General features: G+C 47.5%; 1 protein-coding gene across 1 annotated transcript in view; it reads left to right on the top strand.

The window, feature by feature from the left end:
• Positions 1 to 23054, top strand: part of NSF (N-ethylmaleimide sensitive factor, vesicle fusing ATPase) — a 243493-nt gene that overhangs the window by 77926 nt on the left and 142513 nt on the right. The window lies entirely within an intron of this gene.

The following is a 23054-nucleotide window of genomic DNA, read 5'->3' as shown; positions in this document are numbered from 1 at the left end:
AAAGGAGTACTGCATATACAGCCTCCTGTGGTGCCTAAGGTGGCACCGTGGGATCTAAATGTAGTTTTAGATTTCCTCAAATCCAATTGGTTTGAACCACTAAAGAATGTGGATTTGAAATATCTCACATGGAAAGTGACTATGTTACTGGCCCTGGCTTCGGCCGGGAGAGTATCTGAACTGGCGGCTTTGTTTTATAAAAGCCCTTATTTAATTTTCCATTCGACATAGGGCAGAGCTGCGGACGCGTCCGCATTTTCTCCCTAAGGTGGTATCAGCGTTTCACCTGAACCAGCCTATTGTAGTGCCTGCGGCTACAGACGACTTGAAGGACTCCAAGTTGTTGGACGTTGTCAGAGCCTTAAAAATATACATTTAAAGGACGGCTGGAGTCAGAAAATCTGACTCGCTGTTTATACTGTATGCACCCAACAAGTTGGGTGCACCTGCTTCTAAGCAGTCGATTGCTCGTTGGATTTGTAACAAAATTCAACTTGTACATTCTGTGGCAGGCCTGCCACAGCCTAAATCTGTTAAGGCCCATTCCGCAAGGAAGGTGGGCTCATCTTGGGCGCCTGCCCGAGGGGTCTCGGCATTACAACTCTGCCGAGCAGCTACGTGGTCAGGGGAGAACACGTTTGTAAATTTTTACAAATTTGATACCCTGGCAAAGGAGGACCTGGAGTTCTCTCATTCGGTGCTGCAGAGTCATCCGCACTCTCCCGCCCGTTTGGGAGCTTTGGTATAATCCCCATGGTCCTTTCAGGAACCCCAGCATCCACTTAGGACGATAGAGAAAATAAGAATTTACTTACCGATAATTCTATTTCTCGGAGTCCGTAGTGGATGCTGGGCGCCCATCCCAAGTGCGGATTATCTGCAATACTTGTACATAGTTATTGTTAACTAATTCGGGTTATTGTTTAGGAAGCCATCTTTCAGAGGCTCCTCTGTTATCATACTGTTAACAGGGTTTAGATCACAAGTTGTACGGTGTGATTGGTGTGGCTGGTATGAGTCTTACCCGGGATTCAAAATCCTCCCTTATTGTGTACGCTCGTCCGGGCACAGTACCTAACTGGAGTCTGGAGGAGGGTCATAGGGGGAGGAGCCAGTACACACCACCTGACCTGTAAAAGCTTTACTTTTGTGCCCTGTCTCCTGCGGAGCCGCTATTCCCCATGGTCCTTTCAGGAACCCCAGCATCCACTACGGACTCCGAGAAATAGAATTATCGGTAAGTAAATTCTTATTTTTTCTAAAGTAAACTGGTATTAAGACTGATCCCTTTTTTAATTGTAATAACACCTGAATTATTCCTCTGTGCCGGAGATATACTGTACAATAGAGGTGTGTTCTGCAATGCTACCGCCTACGGTCTGGAGTCCCGGTGAGCGACTGGATGGTGCGAAAAACCTGATCGCACCAGCGATTGCAAGAATATTGACAGGAAGAGGGCATTTGTGGGTGGCAACTGACCGTTTTCAGGGAGTGTCCGGAAAAACGCAGGAGGGACCCAGTATTTTGTGGGAAGATTCGTGACGTCCGCTCCAGCCCCGATCATTGCAGCTGCTGAGTATGTCTTGGGCTGTGCAGAGACTGCACATACTTTTGTTTGTGCAGCTCTCCTGCATATGTAGGCGGCGACTACCTGATCGCAGGGATGCAAAAATCGCACCCTAGCAATCAGGTCTGAATAACCCCCAAAGTGCCTTGCTCTGCTACCACTGTGCACGGCACATGTTACCATTCCCAATTGTAGTCCATGTGGGTGGGTAAAGTATGAAAAAGTTGAAAAAAGATTCCAAAAAATTTATATTGACTATATGTTATGTCAACCATTGTCCCGTTTGTCCTTTTAACCATATGGTGTCGACCTATTGACCTTTTGACTGTCGGCCTATCATCCGGATACAAGTGCTGAGCAGAGTAGGACACATTACACAGCTGTAATCCAAATTACCGTATATACTCGAGTATAAGTCAACCCGAATATAAGCCGAGGCACCTAATTCTACCACAAAAACCTGGGAAAACTTATTGACTCAAGTATAAGCCTAGGGTGGGAAATGCAGCTCTAGCCGTACACAGCCCTCAGTGCCAGATATGCCCTCATACTGCCAGATATGCCCCCACAGTGCCAGATATGCCCCACAGTGCCTGATGTGCCAGATATGCCCTCATGCTGCCAAATATGCCCCACAGTGCCAGATGTGCCAGATATGCCCTCATGCTGCCAGATATGCCCCTCATGCTGCCACATATGCCCCACAGTGCCAGATGTGCCAGATATGCCCCTCATGCTGCCACATATGGCCCTCATGCTGCCACATATGCCCCTCATGCTGCCACATATGCCCCTCATGCTGCCACATATGCCCCCTTCCCAAGTGCCAAATATGCTCCCCCAGTGCCTGTTACTTACCCTTCCGTCGATCCCGCGCTGTCTTCTGAAGGAGGGACACGGAGCGCACAGCGCGTGCCTCTCCTGTGTCCCTCCTGCATCTCCGGCGGCCGCGGCGGGTCTATTAAAGGAAGTGCCGGTTCGTGATCAGAGGTCACGAACGGGTACTTCCTTTAACAGACCCGCCGGAGATGCAGGAGGGACACAGGAGAGGCGCGCTGTGCGCTCAGTGTCCCTCCTTCACACTGCACTGCCACTGACTCGAGTATAAGCCGAGGTGGCTTTTTCAGCACAAAAAAAAGTGCTGAAAAAGTCGGCTTATACTCGAGTATATACAAGTCTCTGTTCCATGAGCCGGGGCAAAGACCTCAGCGTCACAGGATCAGTCTCCCCTGGAACAAAACAGGAGATAAAAGAAATGTGTGGCATCTAATGGTAGCTTCTACATGCCACTCATCAAGGTTATATCCAGGTGCTACACTTGTGGAGGACAGGGCTTGGCATTGCACTTGCTAAAAGATGTGGTTTAGTGCAGCACACACTAGCACTCCTTCATACAACTTAGTAGTTTGTTTTTTTCTCAGCAAAATGGGTATAGATTTAAGAATGAAAATACACTTGTATTGTACACCAGAATTAAGCAACAATTAAAAGAAGAAAGAAGTAATAATGCCACTGTACAAGTCATTGGTACGGCCTCATCTAGATTACTGTGTTCAATTCTGGAGGCCATATCTACAGAAGGATATTAATACATTAGAGACTGTACAAAGAAGGGCAACTATAATGGTGCATGGTCTACACCACAAAACATACCCAGAAAAACTAAAAATCTCTTTGTATAGTTTGGAGCAGAGAAGGCAAAGGGGGAACATGATAGAAACTTACAAATATATCAAGGGTTTTAACAAAGTGCAGGAGGGAAACTTTCTTCAAATGAAGAGAAGCAATAGGACACAAGGACATGCACTGAGACTGGAGGAAGGGAGGTTCAGGGGAAATTTGAGGGAAAGTTACTTCACAGAAAGGGTAGTGGAAAAGCCTACAATCAGAGCTGGTAGAGGCTAAGACAGTAGAGCAATGTAAACATGCATGGTGTAGACATAAGGATATCCTTACACAGAAATGAGGTTAAAAAAAGGTTCCGGTAAAAACATGGTTAAAAAAAGGGGCAGACTAGATGGGCCAAGTGGTTCTTATCTACAGTCACATATGTTTCTATTTAATTGACTCATCACTGAATGCAATAATATGAATACTACACAGTTTTGATAAAAATGTTTAATAGCGTTAAAGAGAATCACCTCGTGACATGATTTGCATGATTATGCAGCTCTGATTTATTACAAGACATCAAACCTAGGCAGCATACTGGCTACCGGGTCCCGCCTTGAGTAGGCTCCTTAGAAAATCCAACACAGTGTGTTCTGTATGTGTTGTAAGTGTTAACAATGTGGGATAATTATGGAGGATTCCAGAACATAGGCCACCAGCTCCCCCCCATATCCCCCATTTATATCCTTATAAAGCAATTATACATTCTCGTCTTGAGGAGAGCACTCTCACAAAAAGTTACACTTCTGTAAGTGGAAAACCATGTGAGATGTTTACTTGTTACGGTGATAATTCATCTCAGAAACTGAGAACAATTGTAGGATTCCTCTAAAAGTAAGAGTAGAAGGTCTCAAGCCTGTTACATTTTTTTTTTTTTAAATACATGGGTGGATTACAGGAAGGTCTTTGTCACCAGCCTCGTCCTAGGGCTTCCATCGCTCATAGTGACAAAAATGATACCGAAGGTTACAGGCGATCAGGTTATCACTGGGCATCCTCCTTACATACACACATGCTGCTTCCGCAGTGGCATTGCTAAAATATAAAAGACAGGGGTAGAGCAGAGGACTCAGGGCATCACACTCTAATTAGGCTGTAATCATGTTCCCAAAAATAAAAAAAGCCAATTTATGACAAAATAGAATTTCTCTGGCTGGGATAACTTTGGGATATGCCGGAGCGACAGCGGAAATGGCACCTATACGGTCACAAGCTTTCTGGCCTCCCAGGATGCATCGGAGCTTCACCGTATAATCCCGCCCACTGACTCAGTCAAATAATTTTTTTGTTTGGTGCGACAGGAGCCGGACCATGGTCACAGGGCTGCTGTTAATAAACCAGCCTTAAGCTTTTATTATGTTATTTTTATAGTCTTACTATGGTTTTTGAGCAACTTTTCTTAACAGCGTCTTAAACGCATACTGGAAAGTGTCGCTCCAACAACTCCCCACCAGGTCGCAACAATGCTTACCCTCGCGGTACAGTGTTGTCTCGACGGGCGTCTGTGTCGGATTTTCTAGCAGGTCCAGCAGACGTAACCAGGCTGTGGCCGGAGCATGGGGGGAAGGTAAGTCTATGGATTTCCTCTTACTAGGGGTGTCCGGACACAGCTACACTGCTTTTGGTGGAGACTACAAACAGTGTGTTGATGCGCCGAACACTCTCTGGTGCGACAGCGCTACGCTCTAGGGATCATAGGCGCCAGGACTAGGTTGAGGCCGCGATCCTTAAAGTTTAAGTAAACGGGGGGAATCAGACGCTCTCCTGGCCACCCCTCCTCCAAGTTCATGACCAGTTTCCGCGCGTCTCCCGTCCATGAACTGAATGACCTCACTTCCGTCTCAGACGCTACCACAAGGGTACTCGGTCGCAGCTTAGATGCTGCGGTTGTGTACACTAGAGATCCCGCCTAGACCGAGTCGCAGGCCTTATCTGCATACACGTGGAAGTCACTGAGCGTCCGTGTCTTGCATCAGTTATCAAAGAACGGCAGTGTACACCAGTAGCGTCTGAATCCACTCAGCGTCTTGCGAGCGTATTTGTTGGGATATGGAAGTGTGGCGAGTCTCCCTGTATCCCGCTCTATGGAGGAAGGGTATACCGTACTAAAAATTCTCTCTACTTGTTAGTATGAATTGTTAATTTTAGTACATATTGCATATGAGACCTGTATATTACTGTTGTTTCTGCATGTTATGTTAAAAAAAAAACCAAAACGTTAAAAGCAGAAGTACAATTTTCCTACTTACTTGTAAGTTGTTATGGGGGTTGTATTCTCATATGACAATGTTTAATGCCTTAACATGTGACTGACTGCTAGTATGTGTGCTGACTTTTTTATGTCGTCAGTCCTGTTCTGACCCTCGATTCAGGTGCACGGTTGTGGTCAGATTGATCTCACTTCTATATATCCATATATAGGTGATTTTCAGTCACAAATTGTGTAGTCATTAACAGAATATTACCATGTCTGTGAGCGGCAAAAGTGACTAGGAGAATTTTTCAGGCACTCCTACATCCCTAACATGTTTATCTTGTAAAACAAGGTTAATTGGTATAGGCCAGTTGGTCACTTATGAGGGGTTGTGTGCGAACTGTTTTGCTTTTCAGCAAAGTAAAAAACAGGATTTGGTTCAACAACCAGTAGAGCCACCATGGAATATGTTCGCAAAGACTTTGTCTTCAATAGCGGACAGGTTAACTCCGGCTGCACCACCCCAGGGGTTAGGTTACACTATTAACCCATACATGCAGCTCCCTTCCTACGGCTTGGTTCCAGTAGCTTCTACAAGTAACCAAGGGACAGGTAAGACTAAGACAGATGCGTCTATGTGGCAGACTACACAAGATGATACAACAGATGATGATACAGTATATTCAAATACTCCGTATGATGATCAGTCGCAGAGTTTTAGTTCAGAGGATGTAGCTGAACTTATTGATGCTATGAAGGCTATTCTCTCTTTGGAAGAGCCAGCCAAAACAGTGTCAAAGTCTAAAGCACCTGTGTTTAAACGAACAAAGTTGGTTAAAACTGAATTTCCAGCGTCAGATGAGCTGACGGAAATGATGGAAGAATCTTGGGCGACGCCCAGTAAAAAGTATAAGATTCCGAAAAGATGGGATTCTTATTATCCATTTCCAGCTGCGGATTGTTCGAAAAGAGAAGTTCCTCCAAAAGTAGATGCACATGTACTGCGACTTGTGCATAAATCTGCTTTACCACTGTCATCTACCTCACTAAATGATGTCACAGACAGAAGGGTAGATAGCTTCTTGAAAAATATATTTTCTCTCGTAGGAGCAGTGGTAAGACCTGCTATGGCTTCGGCCTGGATAGCAAAGGCAATGGGCGAATGGATAGAGGAACTAGATAATGGCCTCTATTCTAATAGGGAGCAAGAGTATAATTTACGCCGTTTAAGACAATCTGCCCAATACTTGGAAGAAGCAGCAATTGATATGGGTACAATTGCTTCTAAAGCTTCAGCCTTGACAGTAGCAGCTCTTAGAGCAGTTTGGCTACGTACCTGGAAAGCAGATGTGGAATCCAAGAAAGAATTGGAAGCATTGCCTTTCATTGTTAATATATTGTTTGGAAAACAATTGTCTGATATTCTAGAATCAGAAGCTGAATCAAAGAAGGTCAGATTTCCGGCTAGTTATAACCCTAAGACTAAGGGTTCAAAGTTTCGCCCATTTCGATGGCAAGGCAAAGCGAAAGCTAAAGAGGAGTCTAAGCAACCCCAAGCCAATAGATCGGCCAGGGGTAGGAAGCAGTGGACTAGCAGAAAGCCAGCTTCCAAGCCTGAACAGAAACAGTCAGCCTGAAGAGACGGGCCTCCGCCTGGGGGATTCCAGGGTTGGGGGCTGACTCCTTAATTTTGCACACATATGGCAACAGTCGATAACAGATGCTTGGGTGCAGAAGGTGGTATCTCAGGGGTATGGGTTCCCATTCAGGAGGCAGCCTCCTCAAAGATTTCTTTGCACCAGGCCGTCTTGTATAGAGTCGAAGGCCAAGGCCCTGCAAGAAGCAGTCCAAAAATTACTGCAGTCAGGTGTGATTGTCCCAGTAGCTCCATCACAAAGGGGACAGGGGTTTTACTCCAATCTATTTCTGATCCAGAAGCCAAATGGGTCATTTCGACCAATTCTCAATCTGAAAATGTTAAACAAATACATTTGGATACCAAGGTTCCACATGGAGACATTACGCTCCATAATGTTGGCTATGGAACCGGGAGATTACATGGTATCTCTGGATGTACAGGATGCTTACCTACATGTGCCTATAGCACTGTCTCATCAGTGCTACCTCAGGTTTGCCATCCTTCAGGAACATTTTCAGTTCCTAGCCTTGCCCTTCGGGCTACCAACAGCACCCAGGGTGTTTACCAAAATTATGGTGGTTATGGCATCTTATCTCCGCAAGCAGGGGATAAGAATTTCTCTGACGTCCTAGTGGATGCTGGGAACTCCGTAAGGACCATGGGGAATAGCGGCTCCGCAGGAGACTGGGCACATCTAAAGAAAGCTTTAGGACTATCTGGTGTGCACTGGCTCCTCCCCCTATGACCCTCCTCCAAGCCTCAGTTAGATTTTTGTGCCCGACCGAGCAGGGTGCAATCTAGGAGCTCTCCTGAGCGTCTTAGAAAAAGTTAGTTTTAGGTTTTTTATTTTCAGTGAGACCTGCTGGCAACAGGCTCACTGCATCGAGGGACTAAGGGGAGAAGAAGCGAACCTGCCTGCTTGCAGCCAGCTTGGGCTTCTTAGGCTACTGGACACCATTAGCTCCAGAGGGACCGAACACAGGCCCAGCCTCGGAGTCCGGTCCCAGAGCCGCACCGCCGGCCCCCTTACAGAGCCAGAAGCAAGAAGAGGTCCGGAAAATCGGCGGCAGAAGACATCAGTCTTCACCAAGGTAGCGCACCGCACTACAGCTGTGCGCCATTGCTCCTCATGCACACCACACACTCCGGTCACTGAGGGTGCAGGGCGCTGGGGGGGGGTGCCCTGAGCAGCAATATAAACACATTGGCTGGCAAAAATACATCACATATAACCCCCAGAGGCTATATGGATGTATATTAACCCCTGCCAGATTCCATAAAAATGCGGGAGAAAAGTCAGCGAAAAAGGGGCGGAGCCTATCTCCTCAGCACACTTGCGCCATTTTTCCCTCACAGCTCCGTTGGAGGGAAGCTCCCTGGCTCTCCCCTGCAGTTAATACACTACAGAAAGGGTTAAAAAGAGAGGGGGGGGGCACAATTTAGGCGCAGTATACAACATATAGGCAGCTATAAGGGAAAACACTTTTTTATAGGTGCTATCCCTGTGATATATAGCGCCCTGGTGTGTGCTGGCATACTCTCCCTCTGTCTCCCTAAAGGGCTTTGTGGGGTCCTGTCCTCTATCAGAGCATTCCCTGTGTGTGTGCTGTGTGTCGGTACGGCTGTGTCGACAGGTATGTGGAGGATAATGAGGTGGAGGCGGAGCGAATGCCTGTAAATATGTTGTCACCCCCTGCGGGGTCGACACCGGTGTGGTTGAACTTATGGAAGGATTACGTGAAAGTGTCAACTCCTTACATAAAAGGCCGACGACACGGAACAGCCGGCTACTCAGCTTGTGCCTGTTCCAGCGTCTCAAATGTCATGGGGGGCTCTAAAATCGCCCGCTACCTCAGATAACAGACACAGATGTCGACACGGATACTGACTCCAGTGTCGACATCGATGAGACTGGTGTACCCTCCAAATAGGTCCACCCGTTACAGGATTGAGACAATGAAAAATGTATTGCACATTTATGATTATACCCCAGGTACCACATAAAAGGGTATTGTGTTTGGTGAGAGAAAACTATTAGTAGTTTTTCCTGCATCTGAGAAATTAAATGAGGTGTGTGAGGAAGAGTGGTCTTCCCCCGGTAAGAAATTGATAATTTCTACAACGGTTATTGGCAGCGTACCCTTTCCCGCCAGAGGATAGGTCACGCGGGGAAACACCCCATAGGGTAGATACAGCGCTTACACCCTTATCAGAAAAGGTGGCACTACCGTCTTCGGGTACGGCCGCCCTGAAGGAACCTGCTGATAGAAAGCAGGAGGTTACCCTATAAGATATGGTCACACACTAGGGCATTATATTGCGACCAGCCGTTGCTTCGGCATGGATGGGCAGTGCTCCCGCTGCGTGGTCAGATTCCCTGTCTGAAAATAACTATGGATAGGGACAATATTTTGCTGAAAATAGAGCATATAAAAGACGTGGTCTTATACATGCGTGATGCACAGAGGGATATTTGCCGGCTGGCATCAAAAATAAGCGCTAGGTCCATTGCCGCCAGACGGGGGTTATGGACTTGGCAATGGTCAGGCGATGCCGACTCGAATCGGCACATGGAAGTTGCCCTATAAGGGGGTAAAACTGTTTGGGGATAGTTTTTCAGACCTCGTTTCCACAGCTACTGCTGGGAAATTAATTTTTTTGCCACTGGCTACCCCACAACAAAAGAAAGCACCGTATCATCAAGTACAGTCCTTTCGGCCCCAGAAAAACAAGTGGGCTAGAGGCTCATCCTTTCTGCCGAGAGACAAAGGTAGAGGAAAAAAGCTGCAACACACAGCTAGTTCCCAAGAGCAGAAGTCCTCCCTGCGTCCGGTAGGTCCACAGCATGGTGCTGGGGCTGCTCAGGCGGACCCGGGTACGGTGGGGGCCCGTCTCAGATATTTCAGCGGACAGTGGGCTCTCTCACATAGATCCCTGGGTCCTTCAAGTAGTATCTCAGGGGTACAGGCTGGAGTTCGAGACGTTCTTCCCCCCCGCCGTCTCCTAAAATCTGCCTTACCGGCACCTCCCTCTGCCAGGGAGACGGTGTTGGTGGATATTCAACACTATAATCACAACAAGTGATTGTCAAGGCGCCCCTCCTTCAGCAAGGAAGGGGTTACTATTCCACAGTGGTTGTGGTACCACAACGGTTCGGTGAGACCCATCTTGAAATTAAAATACTTGAACTTTTATATCAGAAGATTCAAGTTCAAGATGGAATCGCTCAGGGCGCTTATTACGAGCCTGGACGAGGGGGATTACAGGGTCTCCCTGGACATCAAGGATGCGTACCTGCATGTCCCCATTCCCCCCCCCCTCACCAGGAGTACCTCAGATATGTGGTACAGGACTGTCACTATCGGTTCCAGACGCGGCCGTTGGAGTTGTCCACGGCACCGAAGGTCTTTACCTAGGTAATGGCCGAAGTGATGATACTCCTTCACAAGAAGGAAGTTTTTATTATCCCGTACTTGGACGATCTCCTGATAAAGGCGAGGTCCAAAGAACAGTTGGTAGTGGGGGTAGCACTCTCTCGGGAAGTGCTACAACAGCACGACTGGATTCTCAATATTCCAAAGTCACAGCTGGTCCCGACGACACGTCTTCTGTTCCTGGGAATGTTTCTGAACGCAGACCAGAAAAGAGTGTTTCTTTCAGTGGAAAAAGCAGAGGAGTTGTCATCTCTAGTCAGAGACATCCTAAAACCAGGACAGGTGTCGGTACATCAATGCACACGAGTCCTGGGAAAAATGGTAGCTTCGTACGAAGCATAATTCCATTCGGAAGACTCCACGCAAGGACGTTCCAGTGGGACCTGTGGGACTAATGGTCCGAGTCCCATGTACAGATACAACAGCGGATAACCCTGTCAGCAAGAAACAGGGTGTCGCTGCTGTGGTGGCTGCAGAGGGCTCATCTACTAGTGGGCCGCAGATTCGGAATACAGGACTGGGTCCTGGTGACCACGGATGCCAGCTTTCGGGGCTGGGGTGCAGTCACACAGGGAAGAAATTTCCAAGGGGATTTCGCTTCACATAAATATTCTGCAGCTAAGGGCCATTTACAATGCCCTAAGACGAGCAAGGCCCCTGCTTCAGAACCAGCCGGTACTGATCCAATCAGACGACATCACGGCGGTCGCCCATGTACACAGACAGGGCGGCACAAGAAGCAGGATGGCGATGGCAGAAGCCACAAGGATTCTCCGATGGGCGACCTACACCCAGGAGAATGGGGACTTCATCCAGAAGTTTTCCAAATGCGGGTAAACCGTTGGGAATGACCACGGGTGGACATGATGGCGTCCCGCCTCAACAAGAAGTTGAAAAGATATTGCGCCAGGTCAAGGGACCCTCAGGCGATCGCTGGGGACGCTCTAGTGACACCGTGGGTGTACCAGTCGGTTTATGTGTCTCCTCCTCTACCTCTCATACCCAAGGTACTGAGAATAATAAGAAGGCGAGGAGTGAAAACCATACTCGGGGTTCCGGATTGGCCATGAAGAGCTTGGTACCCGGAACTTCAAGAGATGCTGGCAGAGGACCCTTGGCCTCTGCCGCTCAGACAAGACCTGCTGCAGCAGGGACCCTGTCTGTTCCAAGACTTACCGCGGCTGCGTTTGACGGCATGGCGGTAGAACACCGGATCCTAAAGGAAAAGGGTATTCCGAAGGAAGTCATCCCTACCCTGATCATAGCCAGGAAGGATGTCACCGCAAGACATTATCGCCGCGTTTGGCGAAAATTTGTTGCTTGGTGGGAGGCCATGAGGGCCCCGACGGAGGAATTTCAACGATGTCGATTCCTGCACTTCCTGCAAGCAGGGGTGACGTTTGGGCCTCAAATTGGGGTCCATCAAGGTCCAGATTTCGGCTCTGTCGATTTTCTTCCAGAAAAAACTGGCTTCACTGCCTGAAGTTCAGACTTTGGTTAATGGAGTACTACATATTCAGCCTCCTTTTGTGCCTCCTGTGGCACTTTTTGGATCTCAACGTGGTGTTGGATTTCCTAATGTCACATTGGTTGAGCCACTTAAAACCATGGAGCTAAAGTATCTCGCGTGGAAAGTGGTCATGCTGTTGGCCTTGGCCTTGGCCAGGCGTGTGTCAGAATTGGCGGCTTTGTCATGTAAAAGGCCTTATCTGATTTTCTGTATGGATAGGGCAGAGTTGAGGACTCGTCCTCAGTTTCTCCCGAAGGTGGTCTCAGGTTTTCACTTGAACCAACCTATTGTGGTGCCTGCGGCTACTGGGGACTTGGAGGATTCCAAGTTGCTGGACGTAGTCAGAGCCCTGTAAATTTTATTTTTCCAGGACGGCTGGAGTCAGGAAAACTGACTCGCTGTTTATCCTGATGGCACCCAACAAGCTGGGTGCTCCTGCTTCTAGGCAGTCTATTGCGCGCTGGTTTTGTAGCACTATTCAGCTGGCGCTTTCTGCGGTAGAATTACCGCAGCCTAAATCAATAAAAGCCCATTCCACAAGGACGGTGGGCTCATCTTGGGCGGCTGCCCGAGGGGTCTCGGCTTTACAACTTTGCCGAGCAGCTACTTGGTCAGGGGCAAACACGTTTGCAAAATTCTACGAATAGATACCCTGGCTGAGGAGGACCTGGAGTTCTCTCATTCGGTGCTGCAGAGTCATCCGCACTCTCCCGCCCGTTTGGGAGCTTTGGTATAATCCCCATGGTCCTTACGGAGTTCCCAGCATCCACTAGGACGTCAGAGAAAATAAGAATTTACTTACCGATAATTCTATTTCTCGTAGTCCGTAGTGGATGCTGGGCGCCCATCCCAAGTGCGGATTGTCTGCAATACTTGTACATAGTTATTGTTAACTAATCGGGTTCTTGTTGTGAGCCATCTATTCAGAGGCTCCTCTGTTATCATGCTGTTAACTGGGTTTCATATCACAAGTTGTACGGTGTGATTGGTGTGGCTGGTATGAGTCTTACCCGGGATTCAAAATCCTTCCTTATTGTGTACGCTCGTCCGGGCACAGTATCCTAACTGAGGCTTGGAGGAGGGTCATAGGGGGAGGAGCCAGTGCACACCAGATAGTCCTAAAGCTTTCTTTAGATGTGCCCAGTCTCCTGCGGAGCCGCTATTCCCCATGGTCCTTACGGAGTTCCCAGCATCCACTACGGACTACGAGAAATAGAATTATCGGTAAGTAAATTCTTATTATTTCCATACCTCGACGACCTGTTAATCCTAGCACATTCGCAGGAGTTACTTTTGAGCCATCTTCAACAGACAGTAGTTTGTTTACAGAGACACAGGTGGCTTATAAATTGGGAAAAGTCGTCTCTGAATCCGTCACAGCGGATGGTTCATTTAGAGGCCATATTGGATTCAGACCTACAGAAAGTTTTCTTACCAGAGAAAAAGATGGTCAAGGTGCAGGTCATGACTCGGGAAGCGTTGAACACCCAGACAATGTCAGTCCATGCAGCAATGCGACTGTTGGGTCTAATGGTATCAACCTTCGACATGGTGGAATATGCGCAATTCCACTTTACAGCACCTTATTCTGACCAAATGGAACGGAAATCATCAGACGATAAAAAAGCAGATGAGTTTCCAGTAAACGTAAAAAGGTCTCTAGCGTGGTGGCTACAGACAGACCATTTAAACAAGGGGAGACCCTTTTGGATAAAAGAATGGCAAGTCCTGACAACAGATGCCAGTCTGCAAGGCTGGGGTGCGGTACTCGAAAGCCTTTGGTTCCAGGGAAGATGGACCGTAAGGGAAAGTCGCCTGCCAATAAATCTGTTGGAAATAAGGGCCATTTATATGGCTCTAGTTCAGGCAAAGGACAGTCTGCAAGGAAGACCGGTGCAGATTTGCTCAGACAATGCGACAGCAGTAGCGTACCCCAATCATCAAGGAGAAACTCACAGCAAAAGATTGATGGAGGAAGTAACTCCCATTCTAAGATGGACAGAACTCCATCTCCCAGCATTGTCAGCAATGTTTGTCCCAGGTGTACTGAACTTGGAAGCGGATTTTCTCAGTCGACACACCATTCAGGAAACCGAATGGGCATTACACCCAGAAGTGTTTCAGACAGTAGTGAACAGATGGGGTCTACCAGAGATAGACCTCATGGCGTCTCATCTAAACAACAAAGTTCCGAGGTACGGATCGAGAACAAAGGATCCCGGAGCGGTCCTTGTAGACGCACTGTCAGTAGAATGGAAATTTCATCTGGCGTATCTGTTCCCTCCAATATCTCTGTTACCCAGAGTAGTGAGAAAAATAAAGCAAGCAATGGGAGCAATAATCCTAATAGCTCCAGTTTGGCCAAGAAGGCATTGGTACACAGGTCTATTTAGAATGTCCGTGGAAGCACCGATACTGCTCCCACAACGTCCAGATCTGCTAATGCAGGGTCCTTGTTGTCACAGTCATCTGGATCATCTGTCTTTGACGGCGTGGCTATTGAAACCTCTATCTTAGAAGCTAGAGGATTTTCAAAACAAGTAATCCAAACTATGCTTAGAGCAAGAAAGCCTTCTTCAGCTCGTGTGTATCATAGAATATGGCAAGCCTATATTCATTGGTGTACTGAAAAGAGTTTGAATCCAAGATCTTTTAAAGTATCCAGGATTTTGGATTTCCTTCAAGCAGGATTGGATAAAGGTTTGAAAGTAGCTTCCCTGAGAGTTCAAGTATCAGCGTTAATTGTATGGTTTCAGCAAAAGATTGCTGATTTACAGGATGTACGTACTTTCTTTCAGGGAGTTGTACATATTCAACCTCCATGGGATTTGAATCTAGTTCTTTAATTCCTCCAGGGACCTCCGTTTGAACCGCTTAAGAGAGCAGATCTTAAATGGTTAACGGTTAAAGTACTTTTTCTACTGGCAATGGCGTCAGCCAGAAGAGTGTCAGATTTAGGAGCGTTATCGTGTAAGTCTCCTTTCCTAAGCTTTTTTCCAGACAGAGTAGTTCTCAGAACTAGATCTGGTTATCTTCCGAAGGTGGTTTCAAAGTTTCACCTTAATGAAGAGATTGTAGTCCCAGCTTTTCAGGTATCAGGACTTTCTGCGGGAGAAGCGTCGCTGGACGTAGTCCAAGCATTAAGAATCTACATAGATCGTACTAGTGCCATCAGAGAAACAGATTCTCTCTTCATCCTCTACGGATTTCATAGAAGAGGATGGCCTGCTAGTAAATAGACGCCGGCAAGATGGCTCCGAATGGTAATATCAGAAGCTTATTCTCATGCAGATCTCCCTACTCCGGCTAATGTCTCTGCTCACTCTACACGTAAGGTAGGTCCTTCATGGGCATCACAACAGGGTGCTTCAGCAGAACAGATTTGTAAGGCAGCCACATGGTCTTCCATAAACACATTCATTAGACATTATGCCTTGGATACTTTTGCCTCACATGACGCAGACTTCGGGCGAAAGGTCTTCCTGTGTAATCAGGAGCATCCCCACCACTAAAACTGGCTTTGGGAATCCCAGTGTTATCCTGTGGATAACCTGTGGATCCAGCCAGAGAAATAGACGTTATGGTAAGAACTTACCGTTGATAACGTAATTTCTCTTATGTCCACAGGTATCCACAGGGATCCCACCCTGACTCATCTGATTTGAGTATCTAGACAATCGCTAAACCTCTTCCCTCTTGTATGGAAGGGTGTGCATGTGTGTTCTTATTGCCTAAATAGGTTTCTACCTGATGCTCCTGCCTAATCGCTGTGGAAAGAACTGATTTGACTGAGTCATATGGTGAAGCCCTGATGCATCCCGGGAGGCCAGAAAGCTCGTGACCGTATTGGTGCCATTTCTGCTGTCGCTCCGGCATATCCCAATGTTATCCTGTGGATACCTGTGGACATAAGAGAAATTACGTTATCAACGGTAAGTTCTAACCATAACGTCTATATAGAATATATGCAATTAAAGTAGTTCAAAAATGGGGAAAGTGAGCAGTGCAATCCCCACACATATGTTGCACAGAACAAAATCAAAGCAAAATATTTATTCATAAGGTTTTAGTTTCATCTTTAAATAGATCTTCTTTTCTCTAACGTCCTAGTGGATGCTGGGGACTCCGTAAGGACCATGGGGAATAGCGGCTCCGCAGGAGACGGCACAGCTAAGAAAGAATTAGGACTACCTGGTGTGCACTGGCTCCTCCCACTATGACCCTCCTCCAGACTTCAGTTAGAATCCTGTGCCCGGCTGAGCTGGATGCACACTAGGGGCTCTCCTGAGCTCCTAGAAAGAAAGTATATGTTAGGTTTTTTATTTTACAGTGAGATCTGCTGGCAACAGACTCACTGCAGCGAGGGACTAAGGGGAGAAGAAGCGAACCTACCTAACTGGTGGTAGCTTGGGCTTCTTAGGCTACTGGACACCATTAGCTCCAGAGGGATCGACCGCATGGAACCGGCCATTGGTGTTCGGTCCCGGAGCCGCGCCGCCGGCCCGCTTACAGAGCCAGAAGCAAGAAGAAATCCGGAAAATCGGCGGCAGAAGACATCAGTCTTCACCAAGGTAGCGCACAGCACTGCAGCTGTGCGCCATTGCTCCTCATACACACTTCACACTCCGGTCACTGAGGGTGCAGGGCGCTGGGGGGGGCGCCCTGAGAAGCAATAAATACACCTTGGCTGGCAAATATATCACAATATATAGCCCCAGAGGCTATATATGTGATAAATACCCCTGCCAGAATCCATAAAAAAGCGGGAGAAAAGTCCGCGAAAAAGGGGCGGAGCTATCTCCCTCAGCACACTGGCGCCATTTTATCTTCACAGTGCAGCTGGAAGACAGCTCCCCAGGCTCTCCCCTGTAGTTTTCAGGCTCAAAGGGTTAAAAAGAGAGGGGGGGCACTAAATTTAGGTGCAATATTGTTTATACAAGCAGCTATTGGGGGAAAAATCACTCAGTTATAGTGTTAATCCCTGCATTATATAGCGCTCTGGTGTGTGCTGGCATACTCTCTCTCTGTCTCCCCAAAGGACTTTGTGGGGTCCTGTCCTCAGTCAGAGCATTCCCTGTGTGTGTGCTGTGTGTCGGTACGGCTGTGTCGACATGTGGGATGAGGAAGGTTACGTGGAGGTGGAGCAGAGGCCGATAAATGGAATGTCGTCCCCTGTGGGGCCGACACCAGAGTGGATGGATAGGTGGAAGGTATTAAACGACAATATCAACTCCTTACAAGGCTGGATGACGTAAAACAGCTGTGGGACAGCCGGCTTCTCAGCCCGCGCCTGCCCAGGCGTCTCAAAGGCCATCAGGGGCTCAAAAAAGCGCCCGTTACCTCAGATGGCTGACACAGATGTCGACACGGAGTCTGACTCCAGTGTCGACGAGATTGAGACATATACACAATCCACTAGGAACATCCGTTACATGATCTCGGCAATAAAAAATGTGTTACGCATTTCTGACATGAACCCAAGTACCACATAAAAGGGGTTTTATTTTTGGGGAGAAAAAGCAGCCAGTGTTTTGTTCCCCCATCAGATGAATGAATGAAGTGTGTAAAGTAGCGTGGGTTCCCCCAATAAGAAACTGGTAATTTCTAAAAAGTTACTGATGGCGTACCCTTTCCCGCCAGAGGATAGGTCACGTTGGGAGATATCCCTTAGGGTGGATAAGGCGCTCACACGTTTGTCAAAAAAGGTGGCACTGCCGTCTTAGGGTACGGCCACCTTGAAGGAGCCTGCTGATAAAAAGCAGGAGACTATCCTGAAGTCTGTATATACACACTCAGGTTATATACTGAGACCTGCAATCGCCTCAGCATAAATAGTGCTGCTGCAGCGTGGTCTGATACCCTGTCAGATAATATAAATACTCTAAGACAGGGAAAATAGTTTGCTAACATAGAGCATATTAAAGACGTTGTCTTATATATAAAGGATGCATAGAGGGATATTTGCCGGCTGGCATCCAGAATTAATGCAATGTCCATTCTGCCAGGAGGGTATTAGAAACCCGGCAGTGGACAGGTGATGCTGCCTATAAAAGGCACATGGAGACAGGTGCGGTAGGGGCGCGTCTCGGGAACTTCAGGGACCAGTGGGTTTGCCCACAGGTGGATCCCTAGGTTCTGCAAATAGTATCACAGGGATACAGGCTGGAGTTCGAGGCGACTCCCCCTCGCCGTTACCTCACCTCAGCCTTGCCTGCTGCCCTCGGAGAAAGGTAGTACTGGCGGCAATTCACAAGCTGCACTTCCAGCAGGTGAAATCTAGGTACCCCTCCTTCAACAAGGCCGGGGTTACTATTCCAAAATGTTGTGGTACCGAAACCAGACGGTTCGGTGAGACCCATTCTAAAATTGAAAGCCTTGAACACTTTTATATACGAAGGTTCAAGTTCGAAATGGAATCGCTCAGGGCGATAATTGCAAGCCTGGAGGGTATCACTGGACATCAAGGATGCTTACCTGCATGTCCCTATTACCCTTTTCACCAGGAGTACCTCAAAATTGTGGTACAGGATTGTCATTACCAATTCCAGACGTTGCCGTTGGTCTGTCCCCGGCACCGAGGTATTTACCAAGGTAATGGCCGAAATAATTATCCCGTACTTGGACGATCTCCTTATAAAGGCGAGGTCCAGGGAGCAGTTGTTCGGCGGAGTAGCACTACCTCGGGAAGTGCTACAACAGCACGGCTGAATTCTGAATATTCCAAAGTCGCAGCTGGTTCCTACGACGCGTCTACTGTTCCTGAGTATGGTTCTGGACACAGAACAGGATAAAAAGGGTTTCTCCCGGAGGAGAAGTCCAAGGAGTTGTCGTCTCTAGACAGAGACCTCCTAATACGTATACAGGTGTCGGTGCATCAATGCACGCGAGCCCTGGGAAGGATGGTAGCTTCTTATGAAGAAATTCCATTCGCCAGGTCCCATTCAAGGATTTTCCAGTGGGATCTGTTGGACATGTGGTCCGGGTCGCATCTTCAGATGCATCGGCGGATAACCCTGTCTCCAAGGGCCAGGGTGTCGTTGTGGTGGCTGCAGAGTGCTCATCTTCTAGGGGGCCACAGATTCGGCATACAGGACTGGGTCCTGGTGACCACGGATGCCAGCCTTCGAGGCTGGGGGGCAGTCACACAGGGAAGAAACTTCCAAGGCTATGGAAAAGTCAGGAGACTTCCCTACACATAAATATTCTGGAACTAAGGGCCATTTACAATGCCCTAAGTCAGGCTAGACCCCTGCTTCAACACCGGCCGGTGCTGATCCAGTCAGACAACATCACGGCGGTCGCTCATGTACACGACAGGGCGGCACAAGAAGCAGGATGGCGATGGCAGAAGCCACAAGGATTCTCCGATGGGCGGAAAATCATGTGTTAGCACTGTCAGCAGTGTTCATTCCCGGAGTGGACAACTGAGAAGCAGACTTTCTCAGAAGACACGACCTCCACCCGGGAGAGTGGGGACTTCATCCAGAAGTCTTCCAAATGATTGTACACCGTTGGGAAAGGCCACAGGTGGACATGATGGCGTCCCGCCTCAACTAAATGTTACAAAGATATTGCGCCAGGTCAAGGACCCTCAGGCGATAGCTGTGGACGCTCTGGTAACACCGTGGGTGTACCAGTCGGTGTATGTGTTCCCTTCTCTGCCGCTCTTACCCAGGGTAATGAGAATAATAAGAAGGAGAGGAGTAAGAACTATACTCATTGTTCCGGGTTGGCCAAGAAGAGCTTGGTAACCAGAACTCCAAGAAATGATCTCAGAGGACCTATGGCCTCTGCCGCTCAGACAGGACCTGCTGCAGCAGGGGGCCTGTCTGTTTCAAGACGTACCGCGGCTGCGTTGACGGCATGGCGGTTGAACGCCGGATCCTGAAGGAAAAGGGAATTCCGGAGGAAGTTATCCCTACGCTATTTAAAGCTAGGAAAGAAGTGAACGCTAACCATTATCACCGCATATGGCGGAAATATGTTGCGTACTGTGAGGCCAGGAAGGCCCCAAAGGAGAAATTTCAGCTAGGTCGATTTCTGCACTTCCTACAGTCAGAGGTGACTATGGGCCTACAATTGGGTTCCATTAAGGTCCAGATTTCGGCTCTACCGATTTTCTTCCAAAATGGAACTGGCTTCACTGCCTGAAGTTCAGACATGTGTCAAGGGAGTGCTGCATATTCAGCCTCCTTTTGTGCCTCCAGTGGCACCGTGGGACCTCAACGTTGTGTTGGGTTTCCTAAAGTCACATTGGTTTGAGCCACTCAAAACCGTGGATTTAAAATATCTCACGTGGAACGTGGTCATGCTTTTGGCCTTGGCTTCGGCAAGGCGGGTGGCAAAATTGGCGGCTTTGTCATGCAAAAGCCCCCCTATTGGATTTTCCATATGGATAGGGCAGAATTGAGGACTAGTCCCCAGTTTCTTCCTAAGGTGGTATCAGCTTTTCACTTGAACCAACCTATCGTGGTGCCTGCGGCTACTAGGGACTTGGAGGACTCCAAGTTACTGGACGTAGTCAGGGCCTTGAAAATTTATGTTTCCAGGACGGCTGGAGTCAGGAAGACTGACTCGCTGTTTATCCTGTATGCACCAAACAAGCTGGGTGCTCCTGCTTCAAAGCAGACTATTGCTCGCTGGATTTGTAGCACAATTCAGCTTGCGCATTCTGTGGCTGGCCTGCCGCAGCCTAAATCTGTAAAAGCCCATTCCACGAGGAAAGTGGGCTCTTCTTGGGCGGCTGCCCGAGGGGTCTCGGCTTTACAACTTTGCCGAGCTGCTACTTGGTCAGGGGCAAACACGTTTGCAAAATTCTACAAATTTGATACCCTGGCTGAGGAGGACCTTGAGTTTTCTCTCATTCGGTGCTGCAGAGTCATCCGCACTCTCCCGCCCGTTTGGGAGCTTTGGTATAATCCCCATGGTCCTTACGGAGTCCCCAGCATCCACTAGGACGTTAGAGAAAATAAGATTTTACTCACCGGTAAATCTATTTCTCGTAGTCCGTAGTGAATGCTGGGCGCCCGTCCCAAGTGCGGACTGTCTGCAATACTTGTATATAGTTATTGTTAACTAAAAGGGCTATGGTTGAGCCACCTGTTGAGAGGCTCTGTTATGTTCATACTGTTAACTGGGTATAATATCACGAGTTATACGGTGTGATTGGTGTGGCTGGTATGAGTCTTACCCGGGATTCAAAATCCTTTCCTTATTGTGTCAGCTCTTCCGGGCACAGTATCCTTACTGAAGTCTGGAGGAGGGTCATAGTGGGAGGAGCCAGTGCACACCAGGTAGTCCTAATTCTTTCTTAGCTGTGCCCAGTCTCCTGCGGAGCCGCTATTCCCCATGGTCCTTACGGAGTCCCCAGCATCCACTACGGACTACGAGAAATAGATTTACCGGTGAGTAAAATCTTATTATTTTTTTTTACACACTTATGTGTAACACTTTGGAACTATAGCCAGCCGGTATATATCTCATATGACTATAATGAAATACAAAATATATTGTCCCTCCATGAGAGATGATTATTATAACAATAATGCAAATCTGTATCTGAGTTACTGGTCATTAGTTAATGAGAGCAGCTAAATTGAAAATGGAATAGGCAAAGCTTTTTGTGGTTAACAATTACCAACCCTGCACTGGAACTCCTGATAAATGTCTCCACTTTGATTTCACTACAGATTACAGAAGGGATATTTAATCCGTGTATCTGTTCTCCAGTTTAGGCTTGATATATACTTCCCATTAGTAGTCACTTTATGTTGTATATGCTAGTAATTTCCTGAAATACAGTGCATATTTGGTGCTTTCCGTTATATATTATTCTTTGTATCATTCACAGTGATGTCGTACTGTCTGTGCCATTTTATAGAAACCTTTGTGGCTGTGAGAGAGGTGACCTATAAGGATCTGATCACTAAGCCAAGTGTCATACTGTCAATACACAACAATTTGGCTGGCTTTAAATCGCCACATATCCAGAACAGAAATGACTGGCAGTTCCAATGTTCACTGGAGATTTGAGTCAGATTTGTGGAAAATTCTTATGCCACAACCACAATCTGTCAGTGAGTGCAGCCATCAGTTCATTGTAGTATTTGGGACCCATATGATGAGGTGTTTAACCGATGAGGACTGGGAATAATAGTTTCCTACATTTATTTGAAATATCAATTTACATTAATTATTCTGAATTGTCATTCAAGATGGTTCATAGATTATATTTTACTTGAGATGGAATACACAAAATTTGATGGAATAGGTTTAAAGTTTGTTAGAAAAACTGTGGTAGGTTGAAGGTATCATCTATGTTGCTTGGAATTCCCCTGAATTATATAAACTTTGGAGGGATGATGTTGATTTTATAATCTGAATTTGTGCAAGCCACTAATCTCCTGGTCTGTAGCAGATATGTGGTAGGACATATACTTGTATCTACAAGGGCAGCAATGGCTCACAGCCCCCCTATGTTTACAATCACTGCTAAAGTTCAAGGTCATCACATGGAAACCAAATAGGTTTCAGACCAATTCTTCTGACTCTTCTCCTTTTATAAAATGGCATTCTTTCTTTTTCAGTCATCTAACCTTACTAAATCTTTTTAACTGCAATGTTGCTATTTATTCATTGGTGCTTTATCTTGTCAGTACATGTCTCCCAGGTATGCATTTAAAATACCGTCCGTCAGGATCCCGGCGGTCGCAAAACAGACGCCGAAATCTCGACTGGTACAATGCCGCTGCCGGAATACCGGGAAGGTAGGTGATGCTCCCTCTGTGGGTGTCAACGACACCCATAGAGGGAGATCTGAACTTATGGCGAGCGCAGCGAGCCACCGTGCTCGCAGCGTGCTGAGTGCAGCAAACCAACAAGGGGCCTCGATGCGCTCACCCCACTGCCGGCATTCTAGCAGACAGGATGCTGCTGTCGGTATAGTGACAGCCGGCATCCCGTGTGCCGGGATCCCATACCTAATTTGTCACCCATATGTATACCTCATGGTCATCATTTCACCAGTCATGTCGCCAGTT

This window comes from Pseudophryne corroboree, chromosome 3 (assembly GCF_028390025.1).
Source record: "Pseudophryne corroboree isolate aPseCor3 chromosome 3, aPseCor3.hap2, whole genome shotgun sequence".
In the NCBI taxonomy this organism is placed as follows: Eukaryota; Metazoa; Chordata; class Amphibia; order Anura; family Myobatrachidae; genus Pseudophryne; species Pseudophryne corroboree.
Note: the sequence above shows the minus strand (reverse complement) of the source record. Positions and strands in the feature narration are given on the sequence as shown.